Here is a 22,099-nt window from a genome sequence, read left to right as displayed (position 1 = left end):
GTACCTAGATCTTCAGAAAGCCTTTGATGAGCGCCCTCACCAAAGGCTCTTAAGCAAAGTAAGCTGTCATGGGATAAGAGGGAAGATCCTGTTATGGATTGGTAACTGGTTAAAAGATAAGGAACAAAGGACAGGAATAAATGGTCAGTTTTCAGAATGGAGAGTGGTAAATAGTGGTGTCCCCTAGAGATCTGTACTGGGCCCAGTCCTATTTAATATATTCATAAATGATCTGGAAAAAGGGGTAAACAGTGAGATGGCAAAATTTGAAGATACAAAATTCCTCAAGATAGTTAAGTCCTAGGCAGACTGCGAAGAGTTTCAAAGGATCTCTCAAAACTGGGTGACTGGGTAACAAAATGGCAGATGAAATTCAATGTTGAAAAATGCAAAGTAATACATATTGGAAAACATAATCTCAACTATACATTCAAAATGATGGGGTCTAAATTGGCTGTTACCACTCAAGAAAGAGATCTTGGAGTCATTGGATAGTTCTCTGAAAACATCCACTTAATGTGCAGCGGCAGTCAAAAAAGGGAACAGAATGTTGGGAATCATTAAGAAAGGGATAGATAGACAGAAAATATCACATTGCCTCTATATAAATTCATGGTACACCCACATCTTGAATACTGCATGCAGATGTGGTTGCCCCATCTCAAAAAATATATATTGGAATTGGAAAAGGTTCAGAAACGGGCAACAAAAATTATTAGGGGTATCTAATGGCTGCCATATGAGGAGAGATTAATAAGACTGGGACTTTTCAGCTTGGAAAAGAGATGACTAGGGGGAGATACGATAGCGGTCTATAAAATCATGACTGGTGTGGAGAAAGTAAATAAGGAAGTGTTATTTACTGCTTCTCATAACACAAGAACTAGGGGTCACCAAATGAAATTAATAGGCAGCAGGTTTAAAACATACAAAAGGAAGTATTTCTTCATGCAATGCACAGTCAATCTGTGGAACCCTTTGCCAGATGATGTTGTGAAGGCCAAGACTATATCAGGGTTCAAAAATGAACTAGAAAACTTCATGGGGGATAGATCTATCAATACCTATTAGCCAGGATGGGCAGGGATGGTATCCCTAGCCTCTGTTTGCTAGATGTTGGGAATGGGCGACAGGGGATGGATCACTTGGTGGTTACCTGTTCTGTGCATTCCCTCTGAAGCACCTGGCATTGGCCACTGTCAGAAGACAGGATACTGGGCTAGATGGACCTTTGGTCTGACCCAGTATGGCCATTCTTTTATTCTTATAACTACCTGGATTTTTAAATCTTGATTTATACATTGGCTGTTTTAGGCTATGTTCAAGTCTCAATTCTACTTACATCTTGTGCAGTGAGCCTGTTAGCTCTGACAAAGCCCAGCACTGCCTATCTTATCAATAGTTGAATGGGAGACCTCCAAGGAATACCACGTTCTGCAGGAAGTGGCATAGGTGATTCAGTAGATGGCACACCTCCCCCAGAAGCAGCACTGAACCAAAATTTTGGCATGGGAGATTGTGTTTCTGAAGTTGGTGACCCAGATTCTTCCCTGCATTAGGGCCACTTTATGCCATGCTGCCATTGGCCCAAAAGTGAGGCTACAGTCAGGGGCAACAACAGGGGAGGAGGCACACACAGCACCCCCCCAGCACCCACCACGGGGGAGGCGAGGGAGACCCCTGGACCTGAGAGGGGCCCTAGGAGCACATGCAGTGACAGTGGTGGGGGTGAATGTGCTGCTGGGGGGGGGGTGGGAAAGAGGGGCTCCTCCCCCAGAACTCGCTGCTGCTTGTAGGGAAAGGGGTGTGGGGAGTCCTCCTCTCTGGCCCCTGTCCTGGAGCAACCTGCCTGCACCCCAAACTCATCCGCAGCCCTGCCCCACCCCAGAGCCCACACCCCCAGCCAGAGCCCTCACCCCCCCACCACACCCTCAACCCTCTACCCTAGCCCTGAGACCCTCCAACACCCCAAACCCCTCATCTCCAGCCCCAGACAGAGCCCTCATCCCCCTGCACTCTAACCCTCTGCCCCAACCCTGAGCCCCCTCCAACACCACAAACCCCTCATCTCCAGCCCCAGACAGAGCCCTCATCCCCCTGCACTCCAACCTTCTGCCCAGCCCTGAGCCTCTGTAACCCCCAAACCCCACAGCCCCAGACAGAGCCCTCACCCCCTACACCCCTACTCTTGCCCTGAGCCCCTCCCATATCTCAAACCCCTCATCTGCAGCCACAGCCCTCACCCCTGCACCCCCTCCCATCCCCAAACTTCCTCCCAGAGCCTGCACCCTGTACCCCAATCCCCTGCCCCAGCCTAGGGCCTGCACCCCAGACCTCTTCCCCCACCCAAATTCCCTCCCAGAGTCTTGGGCAGGTGGGGGGCGGAGTTTGTGGGGGGCAGAGTTTGGGCAGGGGCGGGTTCTGGGCACCACCAAAATTTCTACAAACCTTGACTGTAGATGGTTACAGGAGGATCACTCCAGCATGGGTGATCCATTGGGTTGCATAGCTGGTGTAACGGCTCCTGCAGCACTCTCCTCCCACAGTAAAAGGTGGGACCATAAAACAGTGGTCATGGCTGGGGATTCCCTGCACCATGGTAATCCCCAGTTGCATTCAGGTTCTAACTTATTCCAGCGCACAGCTGGACAATGATTAGAGGACTATGAAAGTGCCTTAAGATCACCCCTCCACACACACACACAAGTTCTGCTGTGCTTTCTTTGGCCACAGTTGAGGATCTGGTCCTCTGTCATCTGCCTAAGATGTAAAATAAGGAACCTGAGTACTTGCAGTGATTAAAAACAGATAGCAGTATTTGTAAGAGTAGAAATGTTAACCCCTGAGTGACCCAGCCAAATTACTTACTTACCTCCTTCCTAAAATCAACTTGTAGTTTCATTTGAATTAGGGTATTCTTCTTCATACCCTGTCCTAAAGTATTGTGTAGAACAGCTGCTCACTGCTGCTGCATCTCCCCTGCAGGTTACTGTATTCTGTGGAAAAATGAAATGATGCCTTTATACAACATGTGTATCAGTTTATAAAGTGTTTTAGGATCCTTTAGGTTGAATGCTGATACACAATTACATGGCAAATAGTTACCAATATTACCCAGCACAGCTTTGAACAGTTCTGTACCCAGGACACTGCTGCTTTTAACTTTCACATTTTAGTGAAAAGCATTTGATTCTCTAGATTTTTTTCTCTAACGAGAAATGAAAATCAACCTTGACGCAGCCGTAGATGAGGGAGCATTAAAAGTCACTGACAGTCTCTGCTGAAAAAATGATCTTTCTATTCCTTTGATGGCACTAGCTCAACTGTGACTTTCAGAAACTATCCCTCCTGACTTTACAGCTTTTAACTTTTTATTTTTTAAAAAAACCCTGAGCTTTAAAGACCCCTCACAATTTGACTTTTATTAATTAAAAAAAACAACCAAATGTTGAAAAGAAGCACTGTGGTGGGTGAAGTGCTTTTGAAACCACACAAGCACTGATGCCAGGTAGAAATCTGCTGAAGCCTGGAGTCAGAGCAGGAAGTCTGAAAAGAAGAAGGGGGAACCAAAGTGAGCATTTAGGTGACATGACTAAAAAAACAAGGAAAAAATCATTCAAAATAATATTACATTCTATTATTTTTATGATAGTGCCTAGGAACTGACCAAAGACAGGGCCCCATCATGCTAGGCACTGTCCCAATACACAGCTGTAGACAGCCCTTGCCCTGAAGAGCTTACAATCTAAATAGACAAGACAGACAAAAGGGTGGAGAAAGGGGAGATAATATTATAAAACACTAAAACAGGGCTGTTTTGACTATAAATTAATATGTATTTTTTAAGTTAAATAATCCCAGGGTTTCCTAAACTCAATGCAATATAAAGCATCAGACATACTCAGTTCAGTTTTGATTTAAAAACTCAGATTAGTCTCTGAATGTGAAAAGGTAATAGATTTCATAACTGTGGGATATAAACATTAACAGGGGAATTCAACCCTGTGTCAGCACTTGCAAAGGACTGGAGGGCTTTCACCTCTCCTATTCAGAGGACTGCCAAATGATCAATTAGACCCTCACTGCAGGCTACAGCTGCCCTAACTTTTGCTCCTACTGCAATGGTACCTATAGGCCACTGCAGCCGTGGAGAATAACTAGGGCATAAGAATGCCCTGAAAAGCTCCTTGTGCCATGGCTTCCTGTTAGGGAAAAGGTATGCATAGCTTGTTCTGTGGCTCCCACAGAAGGTTCCTGGCACTGTGGGTATTCCCCATGGGTTCATGCAGCTGCATTGCAGCCCACTTGCATGAGAATAGTTGGCACAAAGGGATGAGAGAACCCAACTCCACCTTGGCTTTCATGGGTACACCTCATAATGAGATTGATGCTGTAATGGAAGTTATACCTGTGTATGTAAAGGCAAAATTGGTCCTTATTAGCCAAGTCTTCACAACTGGCCTCTAATTTCATGCCTGAAACTAACTGTAGGAAAAAACAGTAGGGTTTATACACTAAGCTAACTCGATTGGGTAATCCAGGTAGTTAGATTTCTGTATTTTACGACTTGCATCTACAACTGTGTTTGCAAAATTAGTTTGGTTCTCTGAAAACTTGCCTAAAAAACCTCAAACCTCTGTTCTAAAGTACATTTAGGACAAACTGGCCTGCATCCTAAATCCACAGGTTTTGACCCTTAAAAAAGTATATGGAAATTTAAGAGAAAAGTAAGTAGGAAAAGTATGCAGAGTTGAGCCAGATTTTTTCACTGGATATACACTTGCAGCTCCCAATGATGTCATGCCTAACTGAAGTGAGAATTTGGTCCTTAAATGTGATTGTAATTAAAATGAACACTTTTTAAATATGTGAAAGTCAGATACAGTAAAATACCTATCCTAAGCCTTTCTTTTATTTCCTCTCTAAAGTGTTTAGCTTTGAAAATTGCTTCATATTTTGCCTCCCCTGATTTTCTTTTCTTTCTTTCTTCATTCAGGCAGAAAATCTCCTCCGACACTGCTGTCATTCTTGCCAGATCTGCTTGTGGTTCCCTTTAAATTAATTTGCCAGGGCAGACAACAGGGAACAGGCAGCAATGCTTGCTACTGAAGATCATCATCTTCTATAAGATTTTCATTCGGCGTTTAATTCTTTCCCTGGCATCCCAAGGAGCTGTAGGGATGCAGAACAATATACTATGACTTGAGAAGATTTGAGGCAGGTCAAGCGGATCTGGAAAGGAGCTGCCTTTTGCAGGCACACGTATTTGCAGCAGAGTGAAGAGGGGTATGCACTCCTGAGGATACTAATATTGTGCATTATTATGTAACGGGGGTGTATATTTCTTCCTGACCACAGCTGATGATTAACTTTTTGCCCCGAAACATGATGATTCCTAATCCTTATTAGTTTTACTTTAGCTTGTGATGGTTTTGTGTTGTTGTTTTTGTAATGTGGACACCAATCTATTAGGAAGTGAACTAAGTCCATTCACGTTGGCCACCAAACTGTAGCTTTTCTAATGTGCTGAGATCCACAAATGATTTGACTTCCCCAAGTTTTTTTTTTTTTTTTTAATTTAAAGTCTTTGCCTTTGTGCTCTGATTCTACTGAATATGAAAAAAGGCTTCTGGGGGCTTGATTCTTATTTACACTAAAGGCCCTATACAACATTCTGAGAGTATAAAAGAGACCTTAGTGCAAATGAGAATCAGGATCTTTGTATTCATTAATATTTTTAGTGAGCTGTTATTTGTTGGAACTGAGGAAATGTTGCTGAAAGAAAGGAGTTGCTGCACTCGTTGGAAGCGATTATATTCAGATTTGAGTACCACAGAGATCTCCACCTCATTGAGGCCGAAAAAGATTGCAAAATATGCAACAAGAGCCCAAAGAAGGAACACAACAAAAAATAGATACCAAAGCTTCTATGATGACCTGGATAGCCCTTGACAATTCTGCCCCTCTGGAACAATGGAACTATCAACCTCCAGGGTGAAGTTTGTATGGGCTGGAGACAGGGCTTTCTCAGGACCTACCCCACAACTGTGAAATTCACTACTGCTGGACCAGAAAGCCTTATTCACCATTGTCCTACACTTTTTGTAACTATTTACACCAGTGCAAATTTGGCTTAAAACACTACCGTTCTGCTCTGGTACCATTCTCACTTGGTACTTACTGCAGTGCTGTAAATGACTACATATGGTGCAGGGTAATGGTGAATTAGATCCTAAAAGTAAACACAAACCTCATTTCTTTGTGGTCCAAATGTAAATCCCCCTTCTTTTATCTATCTAAAGTACTTGTATGGCATCCCTCATCATAGTTTTTCCGAGCACCTCACAATCTGTAAAGTGTTTATACTCACAATACCTCTGTGAAGTAGGGAAGTGCTATTATTCCCATTTTACAGACGGGGAACTGAGGCACAGAGGTTAAGTGACCCATGCAAGGTCACGTAGAAAGTCTGTGGCAGAGCAGGAACTTGAACCTAGATCTCCTAATTCCTAACCACTGGACTATCCTTCCCCTTTTACCAAGCTTTCCTGCATAGCAACACAGAGTATATTGCTTATATTTAAATTCATTAATTCAATACCCCATTATATACCATTGCCTCTGTAAGGGACAAATGCAGAGAGAACACATGATCAACATTAGTCACCTTGTTTATTTTTAACATTGGAAGGTATTTGGACATCACAGTGAATGGTGCAGTACAAGAACCTGAATAAAATGAATCCAGGCTGATTTCTTTAACATAAATGATACTATTACATTCATCCCAGGATCACAGAACCCTTTATAAACATCAATTATGCTGCTTAACCATCTTATGAGATAGATACAGGGTAGTGTAATTGTAGACCATTTTGCAAATGAATCAACTGAGGCAGTTAACTGGAGAGCTTAGTGACTTGTATACTCACACAGAATCCGTGGAAGAATTAGGAATAGGATCCAAGAACCCAGACTTCCTGTTCCCGCCTCTAAACACTACCCATTTCCTCAGTTTCATGATCCAACAAATTTCATGTTAATGATGTTCAAGAAGTAACACTGGGATAATACCAGATTTGTATGAGACAGGAAAATTTTAATCTAAACTAAATGAATGAGTCATATGCATTAAATGACATATTCAAGTACTTCTAGGGGCATACACACAATATTTTCAGTTAGAAAATCTTCTGGAGCTCATCTTGCCACTCCTGAGGAAGAATGTCATTGAATTTATACACTCTCCATAGGCTAGTTTGAATCACGGATGGTAATAAAAACAAATGTATAGCTACTGAGAAGATACAACAGTTTTTAGAATTCCCCTAATTTTCTAGCATCAGGGGGTAGCCGTGTTAGTCTGTGTCCACAAAAACAACAAGAAGTCTGGTGACACCTTAAAGACTAACAGATTTATTTGAGCATAAGCTTTCGTGGGTAAAAACTTCACTTCTTCAGATGCATGGAGTGAAAGTTACAGATGCAGACATAAATATACTGACACATGAAGAGAAGGGAGTTACCTCACAAGTGGAGAACCAGTGCTGACAGGGCCAATTCGATCAGGGTGGATGTAGTCCACTTCCAAGGACAGATGAGGAGGTGTCAATTCCAGGAGAGGCAAAGCTGCTTCTGTAATGAGCCAGCCACTCCCAGTCCCTATTCAAGCCCAAATTAATGGTGTTAAATTTGCAAATGTATTTTAGTTCTGCTGTTTCTCTTTGAAGTCTGTTTCTGAAGTTTTTTTGTTCAAGTATAGCTACTTTCAAATCTGTTATCGAATGTCCAGGAAGACTGAAGTGTTCTCCCACTGACTTTTGTGTGTTACCATTCCTGATGTCTGATTTGTGTCCATTTATTCTTTTACATAGGGATTGTCCAGTTTGGCCAATGTACATGGCAGAGGGGCATTGCTGGCACATGATGGCATATATAACATTAGTAGACATGCAGGTGAATGAGCCTCTGATGGTGTGGCTGATGTGGTTGGGTCCTCTGATGGTGTCACTAGAGTAGATATGGGGACAGAGTAGGCAACGAGGTTTGCTACAGGGATTGGTTCCTGGGTTAGTGTTTCTGTGGTATGGTGTGTAGTTGCTTGTGAGTATTTGCTTCAGGTTGGGAGGCTGTCTGTAAGGAAGGACTGGCATGTCTCCCAAGGTCTGTGAGAGTGAGGGATCGTTTTCCAGGATAGGTTGTAGATCGTTGATAATGTGCTGGAGAGGTTTTAGCTGGTGGCTGTATGTGATGGCCAGTGGTGTTTTGTTATTTTCCTTGTGGGGCCTGTCCTGTAGTAGGTGATTTCTGGTACCCGTCTCACTCTGTCAATCTGTTTCCTCATTTTCCAAGGTGGGTATTGTAGTTTTAAGAATGCTTGATAAAGATTTTGTAGGTGTTTGTCTCTGTCTGAGGGATTGGAGCAAATTTAGTTGTATCTTAGGGCTTGGCTGTAGACAATGGATCATGTGATATGTCCTGGATGGAAGCTGGAGGCATGTAGGTAAGTATAGAGGTCTGTAGGTTTCCAGTATAGGGTGGTGTTTATGTGACCAACACTTATTTGCACTGTAGTGTCCAGGAAGTGGATCTCTTGTGTGGACTGGTCCAGGCTGAGATTGATGGTGGGGTGGAAATTGTTGAAATCCAGGTGAAATTCTTCAAGGGCCTCCTTCCCGTGGGTCCATGTGATGAAGATGTCATCAATGTAGTGCAAGTAGAGGAGAGGCACTAGGGGAAGAGAGCTGAGGCAGCGTTTCTCTAAGTCAGCCACAAAGATGTTGGCATACTGTGGGGCCATGCGGGTACCTATAACAGTGCCACTGACTTGAAGGTATAAGTTGTCCCAAAATCTAAAATAGTTGTGGGTGAGGACAAAGTCACAAAGCTCAGCCACCAGGTTTGCTGTGGCCTCATCATGGATACTGTTCTTGACAGCTTGTAGTCCATCCTCATGTGGAATATTGGTATAAAGAGCTTCTACATCCATGGTGGCCAAGATAGTGTTTTCAGGAAGATCACCAATGCATTGTAGTTTCCTTAGAAAGTCTGTGGTGTCTTGAAGATAGCTAGGAGTGCTGGTAGCGTAGGGTCTGAGGAGAGAGTCCAAATAGCCAGATAATCCTGCTGTAAGAGTGCCGATGATTGGGTGTCCAGGGTTTCCAGGTTTATGGATCTTGGGTAGCAAATAGAATACCCCTGGTCGGGGCTCTGGGGGTGTGTCTGTGTAGATTTGTTCCTGTGCTGTAGCACGGAGTTTCTTGAGCAGATGGTGTACTTTCTTTTGGTACTCCTCAGTGGGGTCAGAGGATAGTGTTGGAGAGTTGCCTGGCAGCCTCCTGTTCATAATCCAACCTGTTCATTCCTCTAATTTTTATCTTGAACCTAAAAAGTTGATTATGGGGAGCATTTTTATTGTATTTCATGATTTGAATAGAGACAATGCAGATGGAAAGTGACAGGAATGTATATGAGCAGAGGCTTTGGGATGACAGGTCCACAATTGGTGGACAGCAGATGACTAATCTTTTTTATGGCACCACAGTTACTTCAAGCCTAAAACAATCAATTGCCTTGATATGTAATGCCTTAAACACTTTTGATAAATAGATTGTTTGTTGTGCATTGCCCCCTACAAAATTTTCATTTAAGAACCCATCGATCGGATCCTAAAGCCCAATGTGATAATGCCAAATCACCACATGAAGGTCTTTGGCTTAAATTGACAACTGAATGAGAAGTAAATGGCCCTCATCGCTCATGGTTAGAGAACAGATGGCAGTTTTGTAAGAGTTCAGGAGTGAATTTTGGGGTCCTGTCCAAATTCCAATTTGGATGATTACATTCTACGTACCTAAATTCTCTCTGCAGGTTCAACTAAACATCATATTCTTCTTCACTTCCTTTCTTGAACTGTTCTGAAGTGTTGCTGTGTCCTATTAGGCAACTGCCAAGCTTTCTTCCTGGGGTTGTTATACTTCAGGTTGGAAGTGAAATTATCCCTGTTTTTTTAGATGAAAAGTGCTATAAAATTGAAGATAGTATTATAAAAATTATTTGTCAAGGTTAATTTACCATGTTTCCCTTCCCTTTGTTCTTCACTCATTTTCATATTTCACCTTTTTTGGGGGGGTCCTTTATCTGACTATTTTTTTCCTCATTCTTTTTTAATTAAACTGTTTTCCATTAAACTAATTTTCTACAATTTAGCCATTTTTAAAAATGTTCACTTTTTCTTTCAAAGCACCCATTATTTATTTTCTGTGCTTTTTTTTCATCTAGTTTTTTATAAGGTATGGACAACAATTCATCAGTTGCAAGTTACAAGTAATAAGGTAGTTTGTTATCCGCTGCACAATTATCAGAGAAGGACAGAGAGGGGTGATTCCCTCTGACAGGATCCAAGACCGAATGGAATAGCATGTAAAGAATTTTTTATGGTTATGCTTTTCTGTGGATATTCTTTGTTCCGTGCTAAAACATGCACATATCTTGGAGAAAGGTGAAAGACGGGAAAGAAGAATATTCATCATAGCATATGGCATACTTAACTATATCCCTTCCTTTTAAACACAACTTCAGTGCCTTTCATCTAATTAGACCGAATATGTGTGTAACAGGCTGGCAATATTTGCCTGAAATACCCCACTCTCTTATTAGATGTTGATCCTTTTGGGAGGCTTAAGGGGGTTTGCTGAGGCAGGTGGCTTAATGTCCTACATGGGTATAAGGTGAGAATGGCTGTCTATAAAGAGAGAATCTAGGATGTTGACTGTGTAATCCTCAGGTACGAATCCTTGAAGCATCCACATCTGGGGATAAAGCTTGAGATTAATTTTATGTCATGTCATCTCATGCTAATCTCTTTGTCAATAAAGCCAACCCCAAGAAAGGGGTTAGTTTTTTATTCTAAACTGTGTGAGCTGAGAATGTATGTGGGCTGTGCACAGAGGAGCAGAGTTATACATTAGAGAATAATTTATATGTTTAAAATTAATATATTTGGGGGTAGAGATCAAGGATGAGCACTTCCCAGTTATACTGTGTAAGGTATAGCTTGTGGAGATGAAGTTCCTTCTGGAATGTGGACTTCCAAGACACTCAGTGCTTTAATTCTAATCCTTCCACATCTAATACAAAATAGTAAAGGACTGCCACATTCACGTAGAGAATATCATTCTTGCACAAAGAAATAGCAAAATATTTTCACTTAGAAATAACATCGTCTCCCTGCTGCATGCATTGAAGGAAAATAAAATCCAAGTATACAGACAGAACACCTACAACAATATGTTCATGCAATTAAAGAAAATGAACAGTACTTCTACAGCTAAATATTCCAAACACATGTCACTTTAGCTTCTAGCTAAAACAGCTGATCATCATTTTGGGACTAGGAGTTTCTGCTTGAGCCACCACAGGGAAGCAGTTTTTGGCAGATTCTATACCAATACTGACCTAAACAGATGATAATATATATTGCAAAAGTTGAGGAAAAGCCACCTGCAAACTCTTAATCATTGCCATTCTTGAGTCCAATCAATGCCTGCTATTTTTGAGTTGGCTGGCCTGCCCAGCCCTATTGGGGAAGGTTTCTGACAGATATTTGGCAACATTGATGTCTGAAAGCAGTAATGCCCAGAGAGGAAAGTAATTTTAAAATATCTTGGTTATTATATCCTTAAAATACTGGACCTAACAGATGATCCAGGGAGGAATAACAGAACAGGCACAAAAGATCATTGATCTTTTGTCTATCTGGCCTGCTGTCCCATCTAGTCCAACAAGTATGGCATCCTACTGCCAAGAGTAGTCAATACTTGTTGCTTTAGAAGAAGGCATTTTTCCCCTCTACTCTATCCCAATAACAAGGCTAGCTAATTGTGCAATATTGTATATAGGCAAAAGAACCTTTCTTGATCCCACAGGGAATTAGTGTTCTGAAGCATGAGATTTGATTAGCAGCTTGCCCAGTTACCAATATTGTAAGCAGTCATGAAATTATCCAACCCTTTAAAAAATCTAGCCACAATATTTGTCTTGATTACCTCCTCCTGTGGAGTTGAATTCCACATGTAAAAATACCACATTGATGGAATATGTGAAAGAGCCTAAATAAACAGACTTTATATTTTATAAAGAAATATTCTCTTTTATTTGTTCAAAACATTCTGCCTTTTAATATAACTGAATGTTCCCCTAATTATCCCATTTTGGGTCAGATAAAAGGAGAAATTTGGTCAATATTTACTTTATCCTTAATAATGTTAATGACTCCTTTGACTTATTTTTCTTTCCAGCTAAAAACTCCTAAAATTGTGCAATTTCTCATCAAATGCAGATTACACTCATGTTGCTTAACACCTTCATAGCACTTCACTGGACCTTTTTTTATTATCAATTTGGAGGATATTTCATGAGACACCACTTCATATTATCTGCCTCAAACTCCTAGCTAGATCCTTTGCTATAAAGAACCTCATAAAAAGAGATCACTAAGGTTCATTATGATTGCCTTGTGCAGTATGTCAGCAGAATAAATAAACTAGGGAGTCAATACCCAGATGTTGGCAAATATGGCAAAGTAATTGTGGTTGTATTGACTACAGTATAATATCATGTGACAAGTGCAGCATATTCCATGGGCTGCCCAACATGATAGTAGACTAGAACTCATCTAAGAAGTAATAACAACAACCGTATTTCATAAACAAATCTCAATGTACTTCAATAATTTACCTTCACAAAGCTCTCGCGAGGTGTGCATTATTATATCCATACTACAGAAATGTAAACAGAAGCACAGAAATTACAGGATTTACACTGGTTGCAGTGAGTCAGTGAACAGATGGGAACATAGCCAAAGAGTATACTGATGCCTAGTCCCCCACTTTAACAATTTGACCACACTGCTTCACAACAACTGGATTATACACAGGGAACACTTTGTCAAAAAGACAGGATCTTCTGAAGCTGGATCTCACAGCTAAATCAGTAGTTATAACAATTATTCAGACTCTGGTGGAATTACATGGAGCAGAACAGAATGTGCCCCAAAGATACTACCAACAGAAGCATTGCTCCAATAATAGGTGGATAAAGGGGATATATGCCTGTCCCTCTGTTATCTCAATGCCAAGGGTATTAGGTAAGGGAAGAGACAGAAATATACCATTATACTAGTAACACTAACAGAGAATTACCACAAAACTAGAAACCCTGTTCTCTTTCATTATGTTTAGAAGGGTACTGAGTATCTGAGCACTGGACATAATAAAGAGATGATTCCACCCAAATGAGGCCCATTTCCTCATAACACAGAGGACTGAGTCCACAACTTTTTATGGCTGTAATCTCCAGTCTAGTCCAATGGTACTCAGTGCAAGATGGAGGGGGGGAAAGAGGGGATAAAGGTGTCTTTAAGCCCCATTCATGCTCCCACTCTTCGTTGCTGAGAAACTGAGAGGATTGTAAGCTCTTTGGGGGCAGGGACCACATCATCCCACGAGTTTGTACAGCTCCCAATACAGTGACCCACTTCTGATTGGAGTCTTTGGTTACAACTATAATTCAAATAGTAAATAATTATAGGAGGAATTTTTACAGCCTGGCCTCCTAAACTAAGATCTTGCACATACAATGGCAAGATCATATTTACTATGTGTACTAACTTGTTAATGTGAAAAAGATTTTTAACATGCTAGCTGCTACTTCACAGTTTCTTTTACTGAGTTCACTGTATACACTCCTTCCTTTGACTCTTCTGGCTGCAAAAAAGTCAGCTTGTTCGTTATCTAGTGGTAGAGCACAACCCCAATCTGTTAAATGAAAATCAATACCTAGCCAATTTTTTTTTTCCAAATGAACTCTACCCCAAATTGCTCTGACTGTGTAAGCCCTTATTTCTCCTCCCCTTTACTACTTCCATTGCAAGAGCCAGTGTGAATTGCGTTGAGCCATTACACAGAGTGATCATGTGTTCATCACTCTATCTGGTTTTCTTAAAGTAATCAGATAGATTAAGTCCAAAATGTATGTTCAATTTAAAAATGGGTTTACAGACTAACAGTTATTTTTTTTTAAAGTTTGAATGAAAACAGGTAGTGGTATTTTTTTTTTTGGTTGTTTTTTAGATTTAAATATTTTCCTGCATTGGGGCTAATTCTTTCCTTTTATATGCACATGACTCCTACTGGCTTCAATGGGAGTTTTGCGTGCATATCTAATCTAAGGATATAAATTGGCCCAGCGTTTGCAACTCAGATACTGCAGCATTAGGTTGGCCCAAGCCATGAGAACCTAAACGTGAAAGTTTCTGTGGCACAGTGATATCATTAGTCTATTGTCATTGTTCAAATGGAGTAAAATGCAAAAAGCAAACAACGAGTAAACGCTGAAAGGAAATTAGATTTTCAATTTTCCATTCTTTCCATTTGCCAGTCTCTCTCACTGGCTGGCTAAGCACATTGAGTGGGATCCACAAAGGGACTTAGGCATTGCAGGGCTCAGCATCACAGAGCCTAACTTTTAAGCACCTAGAAAATCTGAGGAACACACAGTACTTCACAAAGCCTGCATTAGCCATCTAGGCTCCCTATGAAATGAATGGGGAAAAATCCATGCCTTAGAATGGGACCCACAAAATCAAGCATACTAGGCAAGGAGCTGCCGAACTAGCCAATGGGAGACACCAACCAGAGAAGAGTGTGTTAACCCTAAATCTGGGTCCCTAAACACGTTTGATCCCCACCCATCGGGCCAAATTAATCCCTGGTGTAACCCCTACTGATCCCAAGGGGATTACAGTGGAGTCCCAAACCTGCTGTTAGCGAGGCAGGCGCAGAGCCAGTGGGGGGTTAATGGGCTGTGCACAGCCCCCCTTATTCGGATCCAGGAAATGGGCTGTGCACACCAGCCCACTGTGGGCAGGGCATGATTCACAGCAGGGTTTTTTTTGTTTGTTTGTTTGTTTTTTTACAGCCTAATTAAGGGCGTGACCCCGCTGACACCCGGCTCCAGAACGAAGCCGCCCATACTCGGGCCAAACATCAGCTGTAGCCAATGAACATAACGCACCATTTGTCGTTCCCTTAAGGGGCCAAGGCCTGCAGCCCTAATACATGGGACGCTCCCTCAACTAGATCCCGGCTCCCTCCTGCGAGGCGACCAGGCCCGTGAGCCGGCCCGGGCGCCCTAAGAAGAGGAGGCGGCCCGCGCGCGCAAGCTCCCAAACGTCGGCCGAGCCACGTGGGCTCCGAAGAGTTAAAGGGGCGGGGCCTGCGGAAAGGAGCCGGGAGGGGGGGCGCGCTCGCGCTCTCGCTCTCTGGCTAGAGCAACTGTTGGGCGCTCGGCAGAAGCGCAACCGCTGCCCCCGCTAGCGCTCACGCGCCATAGTGGCTGCGGCCGCGCGCGCTGTGAGGGAGGAAGGAGCGCTCGTGCTGGAGCACGAGTTGGGGCGGCTGGCGGGCAACGGCAGGAGGTGCCTCGGCTTTCCGGGCACTCCCCCTCACCCGACTAGCCGAGCCCGAGTTTGTAGATGGGGCTGAGCTGTGCCCGCTGAGGAAGAGCCGGGGCGAGGGAGCCGGGGCCAGCCGGTGAGTGCCCCCCTCACGCGGTGGGGTCGGTGCGGGATGTTTGACGGGGTTCCCCTTCAGGCCGCGGGGGAGGGGGTCCTGTTGCTATTCTGGTTTCTCGGTGGAGACCTCTCCGCCCCGCTCCTCTCCCTCGCCGGGCGCCGCCGGCGGGAGGCTGCAACGAGTGGGGCCAGCTGGCCTCGGCGTTGTGAGGAGGCTGCTTTGCCTCCGGGGGTCGAGCCGCCCCGTGTGTGAGCCGCTCGCACGCAGGCCCGCCCCGAGCCCCATACCTGCGGGGGAACATGGCAGCGCGGCGAGGGAGAGAGGGTTTTCCTTTGCCCCCGAGGTGGGGACTGACCACTCGCTGTTGCCGTGTCCCCAGCGATTCTCCGGCCGCTCCGGATTATCTCTCCCTCCCCAGCCCCCATTCTCTGCTCTCCTGGAGCTTATCTGTTCCCGCCCTCCCTCCCCGAGGGGATTATTCTCCCTATTGCTGCCTCCCTTCTCCCCCTTTCTGATCCCGTGCTACCCCTCCCAGGGATTATCTCCCCTTCCTGCGGGATTATTCCCGATCGCTGCCCCTGGTCGGCGTTCCTCCTTCCCCGAGGAATTACCTCCTCCCCCTCCCGCCCCCCTCGCTGCAGTCCGCAGTGAGATGGGGGAAAGAGGGCTGCTTTGGATCGGGGAGGAGGGTGAGCTGTAATTGTCACAGGGCTGTCACTTTATTAGGTTTTGTACTGGTACTACAGGCTGATGGAAGTACATGGGGTGTCTGGGGGGCGGCGGGGGGGAGTAAAGGGATACATGGCAGAGTTAGGGCTGCAGTGTGCTAAATGCAGGAGGAAATACCCAGCTTCACCAAAGCGTGAATGCTCTTGATGTTGTTGCTGGTGAGAGAGAAGAAGCCAGCTGTCTGGGTTATGCTTTATAGATGTACAAATACACCTTCTTGTTGGGTTCTGGAGTCTCCTTTTCAATCACTTATTTTTGGACAGTATTCCAAAAATATGTACTCCAGTTCATAAAAAGAAAACCCATCAAATACAGTAGTAAGGTAGCATTAAAACATGAAGATGCTACATGGATGACATTGCTGTTGTGCAGGGTCAGCTCTGAACGGAATGTTTCTCTTTTCTGTAAAAAGAAAAGGAGTACTTGTGGCACCTTAGAGACTAACCAATTTATTTGAGCATAAGGTTTCGTGAGCTACAGCTTATGCTCAAATAAATTGGCTAGTCTCTAAGGTGCCACAAGTACTCCTTTTCTTTTTGCGAATACAGACTAACACAGTTGCTACTCTGAAACCTTTCTCTTTTTTGTTTTTTAAGGCAGTTGATGGATTGCCTGGGGAAGGGAGTAAACATCTTGCACTTGGACCCTGGTGTATGTGTATGGACGAGTGCTGCAGTGACACTAAATGAAGGGAAAACAAGTTCGCTTAATGGAGTAGCGATTATGGGTGACCCTTTATGTATGGTTCCCACTTGGGTCAGACCACTCATGTCTTCTCTATCTCCAGTTGCGGTACATGGGATCATTGGATTGGAACTGCAGAATTTCCTGTCAGCTCTGCAGCTCAGGGCCCAGGATTGCATCCATTAAACTTCCCTTGACTTGGCTCTGGGAAGAGGAGGGGCTGAGGGAAATTGGAGAGAGGCTGGGTGGCTATAAATAGACATCTAGAGGAGGCTTTGAACAAATCTTGGTGTGTTACTTATGAACACACACTGTCTGTTAAACTGGTTGGTTGTCAGTAGTGTCATAATGTTTCCTTCTATTCCTGCTGTGGTGGTTGGCTCTTAACACTCCTAAATGAGCCAACGTTTGTTGCCAAATACAGTTTAGAAATGCCATAGAGAAATTTTACATTTTAAATAAAATGTTGATTAATTGGTAACTGGTTTATCAACTACTCTTTCATATATTTTGAAAATAATCTTAAAAGGCTCATAAGAAAAGATCAAGCTGACAAAACACAAGAATGTTGAGTACAGAGGCTCTCTCTCTGCCTTCATATCTGCTTGAGCCTGGGTATTGCACCATATAAACATAGATTACCTGAGATCACGCATTGCTCAGAGATGTCTGCAGTGTCAAGGCACAATGTCATGAATAAGGCTGGAGTGTCAGTATTGGCTTTAAGAAAAGGAGAACTTGTGGCACCTTAGAGACTAAAAAATTTATTTGAGCACAAGTACTCCTTTTCTTTTTGCGGATACAGACTAACACAGCTGCTACTCTGAAACCTGTCAGTATTGGCTTTGGATTTGTGTGGCTCTATTGTAGAAGAGACTCTCCAACTTTTGTAACATTTTATTTTCAAATAGCACTTCACCAATATCTTATTGAATGTATTGCGCCTTCAACTCCTTTGAATTCAATGTGCTTGCTTCCATATGCAGATTCTGCAGTTCACTGCTGTTTCAGTTTATCTTGTCAAGAAAATGTAACGTAAAGGTTATTGCCAATTAGACCATCACAGCTCCTTCAGAGCTGTATTTGTTCTGTTGCTATACTTATGGACCAACTGTGCATACCAAAAATTTCTGAAATGATTGAAAAGCTGTTGTAGCATATGTGCAGTAGATCATTTTCTAAAGAAAACTACAACTTTTTTTGAAAACAGCAGAAGCAAATAATTTAAATAATGGACTAATCACCTGAACCTTTTCAATAAAAACAAATGTAAATTACCGAAGTATGCAAGCTTCAAACTGTTGGTGAGGATGTGGGAAAGGATAAACCTTTAAACAAAGATGACCCCAAGAAATTTTGGATTTAAAAAATTGCCCTTGGACTAACTCTATATCTAGTGGTTTGGAGCAGAACTTGGGTAAGTTTGAAATGTTCAGAAATCTAGAAAGCATCATTTATTCTTGAATGCCAAGACTAATTATAATAACCTCTCCCACAAATAATGGTCTAGAGTGAAACTTGCCCATATAAGGATCTGATCCTGTAATGTTTAAATGCCATTTGTAAGCATCTTCCAGTTCTGTTAGCGAGATGGGACAATCAAGATTCAACTGAGATTATGTCCCCATTGTTCTAGGCTCTGTACAAATTCAGAGTAACACCGTTCATGGCCCAAAGCTGGCAACATAAATAGGGTAGGTGTAGAGTGGAGGGGTATACGGGGGTCCAGAGACATGACTTGGGCAAGGTCATACAGCAAGAAAGAGCTGGGTATAGAACCAAGGTCTGATCTGTCCAGTTCCCTGGATCTCCATACAGGCTTGCTCATTTAAAATAAAAATCTATATACAAGTCTCTACTCCTACAGGCAGAGAAATGTTTCTTTAATAGTTGTGTGTCAGTAGTACCTATATAACCTTAACACTTTTAATTATTGCAATAGTAGTTGGAATGTGCATGGTGCTGTACCTATATATCTATGGAAGAAACAATCCATGCCCCAAAGGGCTTGTGCCCTATGGACTAAGTGGGATGCAAAATGCAAGCAAGTGGTTGAGGTGATTGGCACTAGTGTGCTCCACTTCAGCCACAGAATAGAACAAGTCAGTTTCTTTGTTTTTTACTTAAAATGCTAATTTCTGAGCAAGGGATTTGAAGAAGGAAAAGGCAGTGGCCAAGCAACTGGTTCAGGAAGGTAATTCTGTGCATAGGGGGTGCCCTGGACGAGATCCTAAATGAGGTATCAAGATTGGCATCAAGAGGTGAAGAGTGTTTGATATATTAAAGAATAAAGTTGTCTGAATGGGGAGTGACCGAGTTACATAGCCTTGAAGGTGGAAAGTTTAAATTTGTGGTGGGGAAGGAAAGCCAGTGGAGGGATTCAAAGGATATGTATACACAGCTGCTGAAGTGAGCTGTAGCTCACGAAAGCTTATGCTCAAATAAATTGGTTAGTCTCTAAGGTACCACAAGTACTCCTTTTCTTTTTGCGAATACAGACTAACACGGCTGCTACTCGGAAAGCTGCTGACGTGTAATTCCTAGCATGGTTACACACACTTGTACTAACTGCACTGGAGCTAGCACATTAAAAATAGAAGTGTGGCCATGGTGGGATGGGTGGCAGATCAGATTAGCTGCCCAAGTATGATTCTGCCTGATTCCCTGGATACGTATTTGGGCAGCTAGCCTGTGGTGCCATGGCCATACTGTTAGATGCTAGCTCAAGCAGAACTAGCACATGTATATCTACCCCCTGCTGGGAATTACACCTTCTGGTTGTTGTGAAGACATACCCAAAATGAGGAAAGAAGGCCTGGTTAGATGAGATAGTAAGGTGACCTAAGCAGCTGTCTTCTGTGAATTGGAAAGGGGGGTGATGATGGGTGTTGGGGTTGAGAAGGCAGAACTCGTTGAGGGTTTCTTGGTTTTATGGGCAGAACAAAAAAGCTGGATTTCTAGAAATGTTGGGGGAGGGGGAGAAGCAACAGGATTTGGATACAAGCTATATGGGGGGAGGGGCAGGAAGGAAGAGGGAAGAGTGAAAAATGACCATATGAAGAGTCTGTGACAGGGAGGCTGAAAGTGGTGTCAGATGTGACAGGGAGCGTAAGCATAGTGAGGTGGTCGGAAGAAAAGGAGTTTTGGTATTGGTGGTTTCAGGGAGATGGGCTGATGTACAGGTGTGGATGGAGGAGACAAGAGAGCAATAGATGCATGACTTACTAATTTACAATAGTTATCTTGCTGCAAAATCCCAAATGGAAACAAAGCACTTGTAGTGTTAACCGAACCTAAATTAGGTGAGGTCAGCATTACATCCATGCCTGTGGTTGACTTCACTTAATCACAATAAATTTAAAACTACAGTTTCTTGTTCCCACTATGTTTTTACAGCAGAATAGTTGATGAGCATTAGCTATCCTGAGGTAATAAACTTCTCTTTTTGTTAACAACGTAGTCTTAGTTGTTAGTCGAGAAATGGTGGCTGAAGTGGATGACAGCTGAAGGAAGGCTATATGAGAGGGGGTGTGAGTGTGTGTGAGGGGTGAGAAACAAAGGGGCCAAGAGTAAGAATGTAACAACTCTTTAAAAAAGAGAGAGACTGCTTTTATAGCATAAGTACTTGTAAAGTACTTTCACAAACCATATGATATAATCCAAAATGGTATTGGTAAAAACAGAATTTGTTCCTATAATTTAAGATGGAAGGAATTCAGAAAGCCCTCCCTTCTATTTAGCCCATGTTTAATTACTTTAAAGTTCTTGCTGATTAAAGAACATGACTAAAATCTGAGGGGTGCTGCTAATATGAAATATTCTAGATATGTAATATAAACATTTTTAGAATTACTGCTGATTTTTAATGTCTGTCTCCTTAAATTCTGTTTGAAGTGACATCAAAAGAAAAATTCATTGGAATTAAGTCAACACTTGATGTATAAAACTACCAAGGTATGTCTTAATAAAGTAAGAACTTTATGTATTGTAACTGTACCCTTCTGACTCTCATTTTTTCATTTGACAGCCTTTTTCAACAGCAGGAACAGCACAAGAGTTCTATATCCTTGCTGGCTGACTATTGTCTCTTTTCCATAAGTTTGTGGGGCTCAGGTTAGCTTTGACTTTTCAGTCTTTTGCATCTTGCACTGACCTGTCAGTTTCTGCTTTTGCTTAGTTATAGAATCTCGAAGGATCAAATCTTGCTTTAGCTTTTTCTGCTAAATTCACTTCTCCAGTAGCTGGAGACAAGCAGTTGATCTCAAACCAGTTAAAACCTTTGCGTTTTGACTCTTAGCATTTTGCCAAAGTATTGGTAGAATGCTGCTGATCATGAAGCAGATGAAAGCACACTTTTATTAATGTGTGCTTGATTGTGAAAAATCACTGATAACCATGTTTCTTGCATTCTACTTCTTCATCAAGATAGTGTGAGCATGCTGGTGTGCTGCCCAAGAAGAGTGATTGCAGTCAATTCATTGGTTTATAATTTGTCCTTTTTATGGCTATATTGCCACCTCATGGTCAAATGTTTAGCAGAGAAGCTGAAGTGCGACCTGAGAATCGAAGTGCAAGGTGCAGGAAAATGTATTGAGTAGATTGAGAGGTTTTTTTTAAATGGCAAAACTATCTAGTAAGGGAGGGGAGTTAAGACTAAATTCTATACAGTCACCAGGGAGATAGAGCTCTTGTATAGCATCTGCTGTCCATTGGGAAAATAAAAATAGGAGGGGATAAGGAATGGAAAAATTAGTAGTTCTAACAGCCTTATTGCTGATACGCTATTGTTAGAATTCCAGAAAAAAATGAATGCAATTATGACACCATTCCAGGGTAAACAAAGGGCTGCAGATATTCTTTCTTTATCACACCAGCAGGATTCCATGGATGGGAAGAGCCTCCTAGATAAACTTTTAACTTGTCTTAAAAGGACACTGACTTAAATTGTTTGAGACTAATTTTTAGAAAAATCAACCTTTAAATGGCCTCTTTGCTTAAACTTAATTCAAATGACTTATAATTTTCCTGATCTGTTAATGTTTACAAAGGTCTTTTCAACAGGAAAAAGTAAGTACTTATATTGCAGAAACAGTGAAGCTGACTATAAAGAA

At 42.5% G+C, this 22,099-nt stretch overlaps 1 protein-coding gene across 13 annotated transcripts in view; it reads left to right on the top strand.

Annotated features, from left to right (window-relative positions):
• Positions 1 to 15,315: 15,315 nt before the first annotated feature.
• Positions 15,316 to 22,099, top strand: part of PALS2 (protein associated with LIN7 2, MAGUK p55 family member) — a 130,553-nt gene continuing 123,769 nt past the window's right edge. For 3 of the 13 annotated variants that reach the window (XM_048838409.2, XM_048838411.2, XM_048838408.2), the window contains exons 1-2: positions 15,319 to 15,593; positions 20,883 to 20,942. The gene's annotated coding sequence lies outside the window, so the exon portion shown is untranslated. Of the gene's footprint in view, positions 15,594 to 16,900; positions 20,943 to 22,099 lie in introns of all 13 variants that reach the window. The other 10 variants (XM_048838407.2, XM_048838406.2, XM_048838403.2 and 7 more) reach the window with 7 other exon arrangements.

The sequence above is a fragment of the Caretta caretta genome, chromosome 2, assembly GCF_965140235.1.
Source record: "Caretta caretta isolate rCarCar2 chromosome 2, rCarCar1.hap1, whole genome shotgun sequence".
NCBI lineage: Eukaryota > Metazoa > Chordata > Testudines > Cheloniidae > Caretta > Caretta caretta.
This window is presented reverse-complemented; position numbering and strand designations above follow the sequence as displayed.